At 38.5% G+C, this 16950-nt stretch overlaps 1 pseudogene; it reads right to left on the bottom strand.

Annotated features, from left to right (window-relative positions):
- Positions 1-4876: 4876 nt before the first annotated feature.
- On the bottom strand, positions 4877-6517 carry LOC144368140 (TNF receptor-associated factor 4-like; annotated as a pseudogene).
- Positions 6518-16950: the final 10433 nt, after the last annotated feature.

The following is a 16950-nucleotide window of genomic DNA, read 5'->3' as shown; positions in this document are numbered from 1 at the left end:
ATGAATTTTTCATCACTATTTTCTTTCATGTTAAATAGCTATTCTTTAGTGTACTATTTTAATTTCCTTGTTGTTTCTTTTTCTATATGGTTGTTTCTTACTGGTTGCCTTGGAGATTATAATTAACATCCTAATTTATAGCAATCTAGTTTGTAATAATACCAATTTAGCTTCAAATGTTTACCCCCAAAAACCCTGTTTTCCTGTGTATCTCCATTTCATTGCTTTTTTATGGTAGTAACTTTTTTTATATTGACGATTGAATCCAGGGATACTTTACCTCTAAACTATATCCTCATTTCTTTTTATTTTTTATTTTTATTTTGAGACTCTGTCCTGCTAAGTTGCTGAGTATCTCATTAAATTGCTGATACTGACTTTGAACTTTCAATCTTCCTGCCTCAGCATCCCAAGTCCCTGAAATTACAGGGGAGCACCATCACCCCACACAGTGAATCTTTATGCTATTCTTGTAACTAATTACATCTGTGTACATTGTTTGTCCATCAGCATAGATTTTTAATTTTGCATTTTGCATTGATTTTAAAAAATCACAAAAAAGGACTTAACATCTACTTCAATATCATAAAGGTTATATATCAAAACCCCAAAGCTAACCTCATAGTAAATGGGGAAAAACTGAAAGCATTTCCTTAAAAATTTAGAATGAGATAAGGTTGTCAAATCTCAGCACTTCTTTATAATATAGTGTTATAAATTCTAGCCAGAGCAATTAGACAAGAGAAAAAAATAAAGAGATAAAAATAGGAAGGGAAGAAGTCAAATTATCACTGTGTGCAGATTATATCATTCTATACTTAGAAGATCCAAAACACTGCACTGAAAGATGGCTAGAGCTAGTAAATTTGGCAGAGTATCAGGTTATAAAATCATCATACAAAAATCAATAACCTTCCTATATACCAACAATGAATCTGCTGAGAAAGAAATCAGGAAAACAACTCCAAACACAAAAGCTTTAAAACCAAAACCAAAACACCTCCTCCCCACACACCTAAGAATAAATCGAAACAAGGAGGTAAAAGACCTCTGTGATTAAAAACTATAGAAAATTGGAAGAAAAAAACTGAAGATGACACAAGAAGATGAATAGGCATGAATTAATTTTGTTAAAAAGTCTATACTACTAAAAGCAATATACAAATTCAATACAATCTCCATCAAAATACCAATTACTTTCTTCAGAGAAGAACATTCCTAAAATTCATTTGGAAGACTAAACGACCTAAAGTTCCGAGTTCATATCCAGCCTTAGCCAGAGGCACAGACACGCAGGCCCCTCGGACCAGAGCCAGCGCAGGTGCCCATTGGTGGTGCCTTCAGCTCCTGTCCCTCAGGGAGGTCTAGGGTTCACCTTAAGTGGAAGGACTGGAACCCTGGGAAAGGGCAGGGCAGTTCAGCCCCCGGGGCACTCGTGTGGCAGTGGGCTTTCTGGGATCCCTCGGGCCTCTCTGGCTGATCACCTGCACCTTGTCTCCTCCCCTTCAGTCAGACGGCCCGTGCTGACTGAGCACCTGCCGCGTGCAACCACCCAGGGCTTCCAACTCACTTTCTTTTCTGTTTTCTTTTACTTCATTTTTATTTTTTTGATACTGAGGATTGAACCCAGGGGCACTCAACCCCTGAGCCACATCCCCAGCCCTTGTTATTTAGAGACAGGGTCTCACTGTGTTGCTTAGGGCCTTCCTAAGTGGCTGAGGCTGGCTTTGAACTCGGGACTCCTGCCTCACCACTGAGCTGCTGGGAGGACAGCATGCAGCAGAGGCCCAGCCCCCTGTATTTTCTTGACTCCTGGCTTTGGAAGTCATTTATGTGCTGATAACTGATTGTTGGCCTAACAGCACATGGCAGAGCTGGACCCGGACATTCCAGCCAGGCTGCTTGTCTTCCAACCCCAGTTCTGCCACTCACTGCTCGGGTGACCTTGAGCATGTGCTTGACCTCTCTGTGACCCAATTTCCTCTTGTGCCTGCCTCAGCGAGCTGCAGTAAAGGCACAGCAGGTAGCTCAGGCAAGGCAGCCAGGTGCGGGGTTTTGACCATGTGTCCTCGGCCTTGCTGAGCCTCTGCTTGGCTCCTGCTTGGCTCCTGGCACTCAGGGATGGGTAACTTGGGGGCTCTTCCCCAAGAGTGATGGGCTGGAGAGCAGCCACAGTTGGCAACCTCAAAGGCCAGCGCTGGGACTGCCCAAGACAGGCATCACTTCTAGGCGTGGAGCTCGGGGGCCTCCTAAGAGAGGGGCTAGGAATCCTGAAAAATAACAGAGAACTAGCTAGCGGAGGGCTGGGCTGGCTCTGCTGGGAGGAGCCAGTGGACGTCGGGGCAAACGAACCAGTCGGTGGTCAGTGTGAAGGAGCTGGAGGGAGGATGGCAGGGAGGGGGCGGGGGAGGCCAGTGGTGGCTGCTCCTTGGGCAGTGCCTGCCCGCGTTGGCTACGTCCCAGCAGTTGGCGTGTGTCAGCTCACACCTCACCCGGTGGATCTTAGGGTTCCAGCTGCATCCCGTGAGGCAGAGCGCACCCCGAGCTCAGGCCTCTTCCCAGGCCGCGTGGCCCAGGAAGCGGCAGAGCTGGGTTCCAGCTGGGCACCTGGCTCTGGACCTGAGCTCTGGAGCCCATGCTAAGCCAGCCCTGGGGGATGCCTGCGTGGGGCTGAAGAGCTTGCATCTTACCTTGAAGGCACTAGAGTCTCAGATTTTAGGAAGTGGGGTACAGAATGAATTGGAAGGGGTAAGGGGATCCACCAAGAAAACAGTCCCACAACTCAGGTGGAAGGCGCTGGCCCCAGACCAGGTCGTGGTGGTACACTCGGGTGATGGGGTAAAGCGTGGAAGAGGCAGGCCCCAGGGTTGGAGAGGGTTTAGAATCAGGGCGGGGCAGCCCTCCAGGGTCGGTGTCCTTTCCAAAAGAGGAAACGGGAGGAAGGGGGTGTTGTAAGAAGAACTGCTGGCTCCCGGAAAAGCAGGCCAGCAGCAGCCCGGGGCAGCGATCACAGCTGGCTGAGGGTTTGGGGGCAGTGACAGGCAGGTGTTCTCCGACTCGCAGGCTAGATAAAGCCACCCAGTGAAGGAGTAGAGAAATGGCAAGCCTGGTAGTGTCACTCAAAGGGACCAGGGGGGCTTGGAGAGAGCCAGGGCGAGACCATCCGGGTGCTGGGGGGGGCCTCTGGGTCCCAAAGGCTAATAGTGAAAACACGGGTGCGCTCAGTTGACTGTGGGGGTGAAAGCAAGCCACGGGGGCAGAGGAGCATATGCAGACAGTGCCACGGTACCGGGGGACCAGGGTGTGGAGCCATGTAGATAGAACTGGGGGGAGGTGGGAACAGGTTTTCAATGGGGAGGGCCCCATCAAATGACCCAGCCTTAGAGTGAGGAGTATGCTAATCAAAGAGAGGACTGACTCTACTGGAACCATCAGGTCATTCGAGACTGGCCAATGGAGAGATCTGAGGACAGGTGACTTCGAAAATGAAGATGATGTACTCCAGCCGTCCTTCACCTGACACACCTGCTCCTGCCCGGCCCACCCCGCAGGTGCAGTTGATTCTGCGGATGGTATCAGAAGACCTTGTATTGTTGGCCTTTGGAGGGGTCATGGTCAGGTGATACCCATCCCCGTGATGCCCCAGCCTTTCATGGAGCCTTACTGAATGAGTCCTTAGAAGCTTGTCACACTGAATAAATCCATCTCTGTCAGGGAAAGAAATGTGGTAGGTGCATGGAAGGGTGGCACTCTTTCCCCTGGCAGCCTGAAGAATTTCCTGTGGGGGTTTCCACAGAGATGGCACTGTTGGTCACCCAGACTGGAAAGAAAGCAGGAAAGCCATGCAAAGGTAATGACGTGGACGTCACCATGCACAGCATGGGACCTCTGCCAGAATGCCCAGCCCTCCTGTCCTGATGGCCATGGGAACGGCTGCCATAACAGCAATGGTGGCCAAGGACCTCTGCTGTCCTCCAGGGCTGGGAGGCCAGCGCCTGTGCCTGGTCCATACATCTCCACCCCACATCACAAAAAGGTCTGGTGCATCCGGTGGCCAAGCCTGGCTGCTCCCTCAGCCCCACCTCCTCCCATCTCCGCAGATTTTCTAAGTCTCATTTTCTCATCAGTAAAATAGGAGTCTTCATTCTGACTTCCCAGAGCTGTTGGGGAAATGAGAAAAGAGACTGTGCATTCATGTTTCCTGGTGCCTGGTCACAGGAGACCTCGACACACATTGCTGGCCGCCCATGGGACTTCTTCATCTACTAACTGATGTGTGTGGTGAGAGTAAAGGGATGAGGGTGTTCCTGGGAGTGCCTTTCAATTCCATCTCTGCTGGTCAGGATCCAGCCAGCAGCCAGAGCAGGGAACACAGGACGACACTGCCAGGGCTCTCCGCTTGTCACTCCCGCGCCAGCTTTACCATAGCTTGGCAGCTCAGCCCCCTGTAGGCATCTTGCAGTTCTCTCATGTATTCTCCCAGTTTCCTTGACAGTAGAGACTTGTTACCTCTGCCACAGGGTCAGGGACGTCAGGCCATGTGCTCTTGGGACATAGCACATGAGCAGGTACCTCAGTCCAGGTAGAATGTGGCCGGCACCAAGGCATACCTGCCCTGCCCAGGAGGGGAGACAGGTCCTGGGATCATTTGTTTTCAGCCCTTGATAACCCAGAGACCTGCTCCCTGCAGAGGCCAGGGCTGAAGCACCAATTGGAGGTACCTGAGGGTAGTAGTGGTAGGGAGAGAACAGGCTAACAACCCTGGCAGCATAAGCAGCTGAAAGGGGGTCCAGTCCCCTTTCCAGGTTCAACCAATGCCTGATAAATTATGTCCCATTCATTCCCCCTTCTCTCCTTGAGCTTGCTAGCTCTGCACTCAGCTGAGGATCTTCCTGAGCAGTTCAACAGAGGCACCAATGAAAACTGCATCAGGTCGCACATAGTTTCCCTTTTGGATATTCTGGTGGGAGATGAACTTGGGGTATCCAAAGCCGAGATAACTCTCAGCTAAGGAGCCTCACTACGTGCCTGGCTTTTGGAAATTTTTCCAGTTTGGGTCAGAGTGGAAAGTCTCAATGACATACTATGGCTTAGCAAGCCCTGGGTCGCTCTGATCTAGCAGGGAGAAAGTGACACAACAATCAAAAGGCCACTCAAGGAGATTATCAAAAGTGCCTGGCAGCACACGAATGTACAGACACAGATGTGTGCCCTCACCACTGCCATTGCCAATGAGCAGTGCAGACACTTGTAGCTTGTAACCATACTTATGTATATAGAAGTCTGGGCCGTAGCACTCGAGTTGGGCTTGGCCTTGGCCTCTTGTAGCCTCTGACCATAGCAGTCATTCTTCCAGATGAGCATGCCATCACTGCCTACTGATAGTCCCTACAGCTCTCTATGCAGCTCCTGCAGCTCCTGCCACTGCCGGCTCACCAGGGCACACATCATAGCCAGATGTGGCTGCACACTATCCTCCATGTACTGCACCATTGCCAGCTTAGGACACTGTTGGCAAAGCCCCAGGAAATGAGGGAAGGGAGGACTGTTACCAAAAGGGGAAAGCTCAGGGGTAGCAGGTGCCAAACTCTGCATGAGGAAGACAGGGTGCTAGGAAGAACCTGCAGCTGAACAGCAGGAGGAAGGACCTCAAAGAACTAAACTGCCAGGAAACCTAGCCTTCATCTAGGACTTCATGGGCTAAAGAGGGGTTGACAGGAAAAAGGGGCATCTCACCTTGTGCTTGCAACCGGTCTTTGAACAGGCATAGCACCAAGGCAGTGCTACCCCTGTCCTTCAGATGATTTGGCAGATCCTCCCGAGCCACAGTGCCCACACCACACTGGTTAGGGCAGGGAACAGGCAGCCTTGGGCACTGGTACTGGTGACTCTGGATGGTGTTAAAGACAAATTCCTTTGTGCAATAGGTACAAGGCTGGGTGCACTTGAGGCACTCAGAAGTGGCATCCTGGACCAGCAGTCGCTGTATCATGTGGGCACCACACTTGCTCTCACAGTACACACTCTCTTGGGGGCACATACCCTCATGGCTCTCATAGTCTTCCCCACTGAAGTCACAGCCACAGAACTTGCACTTGAGGTGCCGCTTGAGCCAGTCATATTGCAAGTGTGCAGGCAGATCAAAGCGACTCAGCTTGGCAAGACAGCCATTGGGGCAGGGAACTACATTGAAGCTGCAAGTAGTCAGGTGTCCCTGTAAATGATGAAGTGGCCCACTCCAGCGGCAGCCCTCCTCACTGTGGATGCAGCAGATGGGCACACCTAGCACCTGGACCTTCAGCTCTGGGACTGGGTAGATCTTGGCATAGTTCAGGGGAAATTGGTCCTCAGGACATTTGAATTCTCCTTCACTGAGGAACTCCTGCAGGCTGGTGTTGCAGAAGTGGTTGCCCCAGGTAGAAACCTGCAGGGACTCGCGCATTGGTTTCCGGCACAGAGGGCACAACCTTCTGGAACTTGTAGTTGAAGCCAGATATGGCAGGAGAGCAGCGGGCATGGACAAGTGGTGCTGGGCACATAGTTGCCCCGCAGCCCGTACCTCGCCCCACCCGCGCTCTCAACTCTGGGCAGCTCCAACTGGCAGCCCCAGCCAAAGCCACTAAGTGTTTTAAATATGCTTTATATTTGAAATAGTATATACTCTATAAATCTCTCTTCATTTAAAAAATGATTGCATAATATGTTATTTTACAGATATAAAAATAGAATTCTTAAAGTGTATTTGGACTATTTCTAATTCATAAGAAAATTCTATAACGAATATTCTTTACATTTGTATATGTAATATATCAGTATAAATCATTTTATATATAAATATTTATATGTAAAAGCAGGATATATACAAGAGATTCTTCTTGCATGTTTTCTATATAAAATATGCATATTTGGGATTGGGGTTGTGGCTCAGTGGCAGAGCACTTGCCTAGCATGTTTGAGGCACTGGGTTTGTTTCTCAGTACCATACATCAATAAAGAAAATAAAGGATCATTAGCAACTGAAAAATATTAAGAAGAAAAAATATACACATTTTTATGTTATATATATATATATATATATATATATATATATATATATATATATATATATATATATATATGATAATTGTCCTTAACATGAAAACCCCAAAGGCAATAATGATAACCATCACAAATACTGGTCAGACACTTCTCCTCTAACAGAGAAGGGAGCTTCTAGGATAAATGGTTAATTACAGGTCTGGAACAAGAAAATAAATGATGTGCTTGAAACATCTTGTTTTGTGAGAAAGTGAAAAGTAGTCCAGGATGAATGGGAACAAATCCAAAAGATGTGTAATCATCTTTAAATGGCAGCTGATGTTTATATCTGGGGTATGTGAGTACCAAAATGATAAGCTTCATCTTCTTGCCCACTTATAGTTGTTTTTGCTATATTTGTTTTTGTAGAATCAATAAAAATATCATCATTTAGCCACCACATAGTAATAATTTGACACAAGGAGAAATGATCTATAAAATATTAATTCTAGTGGGTGAAAATTTAAGGACCAACCAGATATTTAAAAAGTCACAAATATCACCACCCCAAATATTTATAAATTATAAAGGGAAAACAAATACTAGGTTTATAATGGAGCAACCTGGCAAATACTTCTTAACCAAATAATTAGGCAACACTAACCAGTGATGGAACAAAGTGACATTACATACTTCCACAGTCTCTTGTGCCTGTGTTATTGAGGCCCCAGATATTTGCTTACTCTTAAGTGGAGGCTAACTCTAGATCCTAGAATTTTTCCACCATTAATAGAGTCTGACCATAGCTTGTGACCATGTCTGTCAGTGCTGCCAGAATATGCTCTAGTGTAAGAACTAGGCATTGTATGAATGATGGTCTTCCTCTAATGGCATAATCTGAATCCACTGATGAGAAAACAATGTATGATTCTAAACTGAAAGAAAATTTACAAAACTACTACTGATGTACACCATTCAAATCATAGATATCATAAATAGCCCAGAAAAACTCAGTAATTGCCCCAGATTAAAAGAGACAGAAAAAAATGAGGCTACTGGACACAGTGAATAATTGATATTAAAATTTCCCAAAATTGGATTTATTTTGGTTCAAAGACAATTGTTGAAATAACTGTCAAATTTTGAATAAGGTTTGTAGAGTAGATATTCATAATTTAATTTTATTATTATGTACCTTTTTTTTGAAATGGAGAAAAAGAGATAAAACAAGTTAATAAAATAGTAACATTTGAGAAATGTTTCCTAGGGATTCTTTGCACTACTATTATAAATCTTCTATAAATCCGAAACTGTCAAAAGAGAATATTTGTGAAAGAAAAATATTTCTTTAAAATGTTAAAAAGTAAAGCATACTCAATAAAATAAACTGTGGATCTCTACAGGTATAATTAAATAAAAAATTTAGTGGTGGATGATTACAAAGATATTTATAGTCTCAAACTCTCTCCCTACAAAAAATTTAATTACAAAGTAAAATACTGCAAATATCACCTTAATAACCAATATTAACATCAGCAGTAATGAGGATATTATATGTCACATGATGTGACTCAAAGAGAAAATAAGAGAATTGATTCTGTGATACACTTGACAAAAAACGTGTAATCTAGATTCAATCATAAAGAAACCAGAAAATCCATTTTAAGCACATTATACATGCTTTCTTCCTGAAAAGATTCAAAGATAAAGAAGAGACTAAGGACCATTTGAATCTGAAGGCATTTCTAAAATACAACAATAAATTTCATTTCATGCCTCTGAATAAAATATTTTGCCATAAAGGACAATATCAGGTTACTAGCAATGAATGAAAATGATTTGAGGATTAAGTGGTTGAAGGCATTATGATAGAATGTATTATTATTGTTTTGAGAAAAAGCAATTGCTTAATGTTTTTGCCTTTTTCTTCATATAATCTTGAAATAAATAGTAAATTTGCAGGTTCTAATAAAAGTACTTTTGTCCACTGAAACATTTTAAAGTAAATTGCTGACATATGACATCATTCATGATACATTTAGTTTTTACTACAATCAGATCATGCTAGATAACTACAATACAGCCTTTATTATAAAACTGATATGATTAACAAGTATTCTGTTACTTGGTAACATTTGAAAAACTCATTCATAAGGAATGAAGGTTATATTGTAGTTATGTAGCATGTTCTGACCTGTAGAAAATACTAAAAATATCATGAATGACAGCATATGTCAACAATTCACTTTAAAATTATTCAGTGAACAAAAGTATTTTATATTAGAAACTGAAACTTCACTATTATTTTCCAAGATTGTATAAACAAAGAGAAAATTAAAAAAAGTATTAAGCAAACACTGATTTTATTAGAAACAAGTCTTAAGTCAATGCTTCAAATTAAAAATTATAAAAATTGAAAGGCTGTGTGTTTGATGGCAGTATAATAATTCTAATAAATTAACCCATTAGTGAATATAGTAATGGAATACCAAAGTAATGTTACCTAAATCTCTGGATCCATATTCAGGGATACATTTTTTAAAATACAAATAATCTATCATTAATGTGATATTTAGATTCACCAAATTAGTGTTGACCATTTGCTTGTTGAATGAAGTTTAAATGTTAGCATTTAGACAGTTTGAAAACATCTCAATAAAAACTGATTTGCACATGCACTTCAAATTTTCTTACAGATGTATATAAAGCTTCATATTTTGAGAATTTCATCATCTATATTATACACACATCCATTTCAATAAAGTTTTAACATCATACATTTCATCAAACAATACAAATATTATATCAACAGTCTAAAAACACAATATTAGTTTTCATATGCTTTTTCTTAATATATCTATATCCTTATGGTTTTTTCAAAAGTTGATCTTCTCTTGGCTTATTAGTAATTGTTCAGGCAGAAGCTCCCATAGTCAAGATTCAAATTTTGTAGCAAGTGGAGAGAAAAAGAATTATAGTTTGTCTGAAAGGTTTTATAAGCATGAATCAGTAAAAAAGTTGAGAACTTTTCATTCCTCATAAGAATGCAAAATAGATATGTATGTCAACAATACAAAATTACTATCAAAAGCAATATACTCACATTCTCATACACAGTTATCATTATGACTGTGTATCAGAGCTTTTGATTTTCCACCTCTTATGCATGAATTCGACAACCATATACTAGGGTATTCTGGCAAACACTGGGATAACAACATGGAAAGAATAATGGACACCCCTCAACAGCCATATACCAAAGCTTGAAAAGCAGGCAGCCAGGTGATTTCAATATGAATTCATTGGCATTATGACAGGGATAAAACAGGATATTACTGGAACACTAAGAAGGGAATTTTGTCCCAAATTTGTTTTAGTGTTTGAGGTCATTCTGTGGAACTGATATGTGAGGTAACACCTGAAAGAAAAGGAGAAATTGTGCAGAGGCAGAAGAGGTGCATGAAGACAATGAGATAAGAAAGAACACTTGGAGAATCACCAGTGGTGCAATGTCACTAGAATCTAGAGCAAAGTGAAAGTAAAGCAAGTGAGGAGAGATAAAAGTTAATAACCTGACAAGAACCAGTTGATTTTAATTTTTTCCAAAAAAATTATACTTTTCTTGAGGGCAAAATATAAACTAATAACAGAGTCATGAAAGGGTATTTAAATGCTTTACTGTTACTAGGTCAGTCTGGGCTTTTGGCCATAAATCATAGAAAATGGGTGATGCTGTTGTTTTCCACAGAAGAATTTCAGCATGCAGGATGAGAGTTTCATAGTGGGGCAGAAGTGAAAAAAGAGGGAGTTTCAAACTTACAATCCTTTATATGTTGATTTTCAGACTTGGAAAAAGTACATAGATCTTTAATTGTAATTGATTTCTTCTCAGAAGTTATGACCAAAATTTTTGAAGCATTTGGTTCATTATAGGTGTGCACTTGATGAGAAATGTGTGAAAATATGTCAACTCTTGTATAAGTGTCATTATGTAGAGTGTTCTTTGTATAAAAGTTGTTCACTTATTAATTCCCATAACAGGGTCAGAAATAGATTACTGATAATAGTATTTATATTGCAGTGATAATAATAATGTTATACCCAATTCCTTTACAAATGAATAAAAACAAATGATTTTTATTGACAGAATTCCCATTCTTGTTTTTCTCCTTTTTTTTTTCTTTTTTTAAAGTGAAATTATTTTAAACAAAATGCTTACTGGTGCATTTAATTATACATAATAGTGGAATTAATTATTAAATATTCACAGATTCACTTAAAATAATTTGATCTTTATCTCTAGTACATTTTTCCTCTCTTCCTCTCCCTTTACCTTTGAAGGCATTCTACAGTGATTAAGAAGACATATTTTTGTATCTTGATAGAACACTGTTTTTTACACTCTCATATTAGGGCTAGCATGATATGGCCAATTAATGTTCCATAAGAAAATCTAGAAACTATTAAATTAAGTTTTAAGTAAACTAGTTTATTAATAAGTAAAAAAATAAACATCACTTTCTCCCAGAAATTATTAGACAATAATTGATCTCCCTTTGCATTGTTTCTACATTTACACACTATTTATCACTGTTTTGTAAAATAATCAATTATCTCATTTTTCTGGTAAGGACTAATGAGTACAACTTATACTTTGTAGCCTGCATAACAACTGAATTTTTTTGTCTTTTTGTACATGGTCATTCAATTTCATGACTCTCAAGCACTTCAAATCTGATTCTTTCATTTTTTCTGAAATATATTTATGTAAGATAACACATATATGTTATTAAATTACATTTTTTTTGTATTAAAACCTAATTTTTTCTGTCAAACCTATTTGAATGCAGCATTTTCTTTATAAAATTTAGATTTGTTCTGTGATTTTTTTAGGTCAACAATCCAAATAAGTGATTAAAGTTGAGGCCATATTTAAAATAGACATGCATGACTTCACTGTGTTTTATGAAGACCATCAAAATGCCATGGAAGCAGGGTGTGCTATTGATCACCTGTAATCCAAGTGGCTGAAGAGGCTGATACAGGAGGATCTTGAGTTCATGCCAGCCTTAGCAACTGTGGGGCTCTAAGTAACTCAGTGAGACCCTGTCTCTAAATAAACACAAAATAGTTCTGGGAATATGGCTTAGAGGTCATGTGCCCCTGAATTCAATCCCTGGTACCAAAACAAACAAACACACAACATCAAAAACATCATGGAAACTCTAAATGAAGAAGCCATAAAATAGGTATTATAACAATAATAACACACAATGAAAGCAAGAGGCTTTTATTTTTTTATTTTCAAACAGATATTTCATTATTGTAATATTTGTTTTGATTAAAAAATGATTAAATATTATGGAAGTATCTTGAAATGGGTTCAACATAATTGAACATTGTTTTTCTTGTCAGCTTTTAAAAAATATAGCCCATCATTGTTGATATAAGATTTGACATCTCCACATGAAATCTTAGAATCAAGACAATCCCATAGATATACTGAAGGGCTTCTGTTAAAAAATGCAACCCTAACCCTAACCCTAACCCTTACCCCAAACCAACCCAGAAAGTTGGGGAAAGCACTCAATGTGGAATAGTGGAATGAATCTAATATTTTTTTTTCTCTGTATGCATATGAACATACAACACTGAATTTCATCTTCATGTATATCGATAATCCACTAAAAATGCAAATAGCTATAGGATAGAAAAGAAGAAGAAAGAGATAGAGAAAAAGAAAGAGAACACATGGGAAGCAGGGATGATAAAGTGGAAGTACTGGTCATTGAATTAGAGCACTTTATAGTTTTTGCTTGTTAAATTATGTCAAAATTAACCTCAATATTATGTGTATCTAAATACACTATTAAAATTTTCATCAAAAAAGAATAATTTAAAAGTTGCTAGAAGAGTTAGTGAAAGTATTGTGGTGCAGTTGTAGAGTACATGCCTACACCTGTGAGGAATTGGATTCAATCCTAGCACCACATAAAATAAATAATCAAAATAAAAGTATTGTGTTTATTTACAACTAAATAAAATATCTTTAAAAAGAGCAGGTGGAAATTCTAAGTAGACACTGAGATTACAGTAAGGTTACATACAATATAAAGAGTAAGAGAAGAGGTAATGCATGCAATTATATGTTTGTATTTACTCAAAAGAATTGTACATATTTCTAGGAAGGCTTCAAACTTGTAAGTAAAGCAATGTAGGTGGATGAGAGACAGCAATCAGAGATGAATGATTTTGCAAGTAACAATGCTGCCTCCTTGAAAGACTCTTCTTGGAAGATTCTTGAGGATGCCATTAGAAATATTGGTATTTTAAAGGTAAATAGAGCAGATGATCTATACCATAGTTTATTTGAATACCAAAGCCATTTTAATATGTTGAAGTATATTAAATTATCATGGTTTTCTTAAAAATATGCAACCAGAAAATTTTAGTAAAGCTAGAAACTTCATATTTAGAGAAACAGTTCAAGGACTTAAAGATGTTTTTAAGCATTTACTACTGCCATATGTACATTCTACCCATTACCTAGATAAATTAAGCATTTGGCACTGAGCCAATTCAGAGCAACAATCACTGGTGCAGAACAAGATAGCTGGGTTGGTGATCAAGATAGATTAAAGCTGCTGCCAAGAAAGTAGGCTCAGGAATTTGTTACCAGGGTTTTGAGAGACTCCTGCCTATTTATTCTGTAATTTACAAGCCCCAAAACTGACTATGAGAATATTTTTAACCACTTTTCAATTTATATTTCCCTTCATCCTGTGATTATCTTTCCCTTTTTCACCAGTATGACAATGTAGAGAGGAAAAAACTATATAGAATATTTTGTCTCTAGGTATCATCTAAGGATAATATCAAAGATCAAAATAAAAGCAGTAAATCTATTAGGTGTCAGAATTTGCAGAGTGTAGTTATAGCCACACTGGAAACTAAGGGTTTATGTTATAATCATTTAAAAATCATTAAATTTGTTCATGTTTCCATGTAATGGAATATTTAGAAAAATTTTTGTCAAAATATAACCATCTGAATTAGAAAACTTCAAAAATACCTAACTGAAAGTCTAGTAGAACAGATTTCACACAGGAGAAAACTAAGGAAAAAAGGTTGATAGTTCACTTAAAAATGTAAAATGCAAAGTGTGGTGAGAGATAAACTTTCTAGACAAATATTTCAAAAATACACTAATTTCCTAACATCGCTTCAACAAATTATATGGTCTAGTTAGCTTTTGTATGCTATTGATCTCAGGAACCTGTCTCAAAGTTATGCACTAGAGACAAATTAATGAGATTAGGTTGCTATCTTTTATTCTAGGTTTTGAGATACTTATAAAATTTGGATTCTTCTATACAAATGTGCCTATATTCTTTCAGTTGTATTTCTTAGAATTTTCCTTCAGATTCCAGATTGCTAATTCTGATGTGCATCTGACTTTTTATTGAAGCAAAAGTAGTCTTTCTTAACTGCTCTGTAATTTCTGCAGCTGCTGCTTGTGTCTATAGAAAATAAAAATAATATATTTTAAAATCAATTAGAATCCAAATAATTATTACGTGTTTGTTTCATTTAGTTCTGAGTCAAAAATTCAGACAGCAATTTTAAATGTGAAGAAAGAAGATGCTAGACTTTAAACTTCTGTCATCAGTATCAATTACACTAAATCTGAACTAATAATAATTGAGTTCTTCCTCTCCTCCTTTTCCTCTTTAACCCCTGCCCACCCTCCTCCCCATCCTCCCTCCCCCTCTTGTCTTCTCCACCTCCTTTCTATTGTGAATGGAACCCAAGGCCTGGCACAGGCTAGGATAGGTATCTACCATTGAAGTGTGCTCTCAGTCATGAATCATTCTCATGTAAGTACTGAGATCATCTGACAATTTAAAAAAAATAGAATTATTTCAAAACATAAAAGTTGAAAATTTTAATCTAACAATTTAAAAGTATATTATATTTCTATATCACATTTTTTCTTTTCTCCTCATAGTCTTATTTATGCCCACTATTATCCAATATCACATGATTATTTTAAGAAAATCATTACTCAGTTAAAATTAGCTATAAGAATAATGTAAACTGAGATATTTGAAGGAGGCATCAAATGTATTCTTCCTTTTAGAAATCTACAAAACATCTTTCCTCAAGAGGTATAAAGTATACATACAATGTATATATCCAAAATACAATTTAAAGTGAAATGAATTAAAGCACATTACAGATAAGTAAGATAGCCTGTAAAACCGGAAGTACTCGTTTTGTCTTCTCCTCTAAATTCCACCTTGCTTGTTTTAAAAATCACATATGCTTGGTACTCTGACATCATTCTACTATTCTGCTCCCTGTGTGCCTTGGGAAGTTTCCGACATTTTCTTCCAACTTGTTTTGATTTCTGTCTATCTTTTTCAAACATATCTTGTATATTTAAAAAAATTCAAAATCACAAATATATGATTTTTTTTTCTACATGAGGTGGGGTCTGTGGCCTGTAGGTGCCCTGGTTTTTTCCTCTTCCTGAGTTTTCTTATTCTTTTTGGGAGATCATGGTATTGTATATTGAATCCAGATTACCTTTACCACTTAGCTACACTCCTGGTACTTTTTGATTTTTTTTTTTTATCTTTAGACAGTTGATGAGTGTGATATTGAATTTGTGCCCCAGTCTCCTGAGTTTCTGGTGCTATAAGTTTGTGTCACAATGCCTGCATACTCTTGAATGTTCTAAATTGATGGGAAGCAAAATTTCAAATCTAGAACACTGTCTTCCAGACTAAATATTGTGTGTATGTGTGTGTGTGTGTGTGTGTATATGCGTGTGCCCACATTCCCAATGACAACTTCACATTTTCCTGGTATTATCAATTATTTTTTTACATATTAAATACAAAATGAGCCCAGTATTTTTATTTGTTTTACTAAAAGCTGCGTGAAATGTTTTAAAGGATTGTTTTCCTTGTGGGGTGCAATGACAAATGCATATAATTGCACAGATTACATTTTCAAGGTCAACGTGAGAAAGTTAGACAATGGGAAAGTCAGAAAGACTTTTCTCAAATTTTAAAACAAGGACTGGATATGTACCTCAGACTTACCATGCTTCTTTTTCAAATTCCCAGTATCCTAGAAAAACTCAACATCAAATGTTTGATTTCTTGTTTGTTTATGAACATTTTACATGATAGAAAATTGGAGAAGAATCACTTAACCTTTGAAAAAAAATGTGTCTCTTTGTTTTTTCTTTGTCTCTCCAAAAGCAGTCACATTGTCAAAGTGTCTTTGTGCAGAGAAGCCCTCTTGTGAAATTTATGTCAGAGTGTTCTCATTCCCCATTCTGGTATTTTCCTGGTACTGTATTTCAGAACTTTCTGATATGAGGATCCCACAGCTGGAATATTTTATGTCTTTTGAGAGTCTTGTTCATGTCAATATTTGGATCTTTTCTTGTTAAAGATAAGTCTAAATATAACAGGTATATTTTCTCAGAAAAGTAGCTGAAAGAAAATTTCAAATTCCACTGCTTTAAAAAAATGTCTCCACTAAATTACTATTCTAGTATATTGTGAAAGTGTAGCCCACTTCCACATTTATATAATTGTTTAACTTTTATATAGTAGCCATTCTAACAGTTGTGCTTTGGCTACAAAAGATCTTACACTTGGCTGGTGCACTAAAAATTTGTTGCTCTTAAAAATAAAAGTGTGATTTATATGCATATGAGTTTATCTATGGTGATTTCTAATTTTATAACATATATTAGTGTCAGGTAAAGACAGCTGGTACTTTTGCTCTTATATATCAGAAAGTCCTTGACAAATTTTATATATATTTAACCTTTTAAGAGAATTTTAAAATTTTTGTTTTGACTCTTTCTTTAACAAAAAGCAAAGTATGGTAAAATTTTGATGGGGTATTATA

This window comes from Ictidomys tridecemlineatus, chromosome 2, assembly GCF_052094955.1.
Source record: "Ictidomys tridecemlineatus isolate mIctTri1 chromosome 2, mIctTri1.hap1, whole genome shotgun sequence".
NCBI classification, from domain to species: domain Eukaryota; kingdom Metazoa; phylum Chordata; class Mammalia; order Rodentia; family Sciuridae; genus Ictidomys; species Ictidomys tridecemlineatus.
The sequence above is the reverse complement of the archived record's forward strand: the minus strand, read 5'-3'. Positions and strand labels throughout refer to the sequence as shown.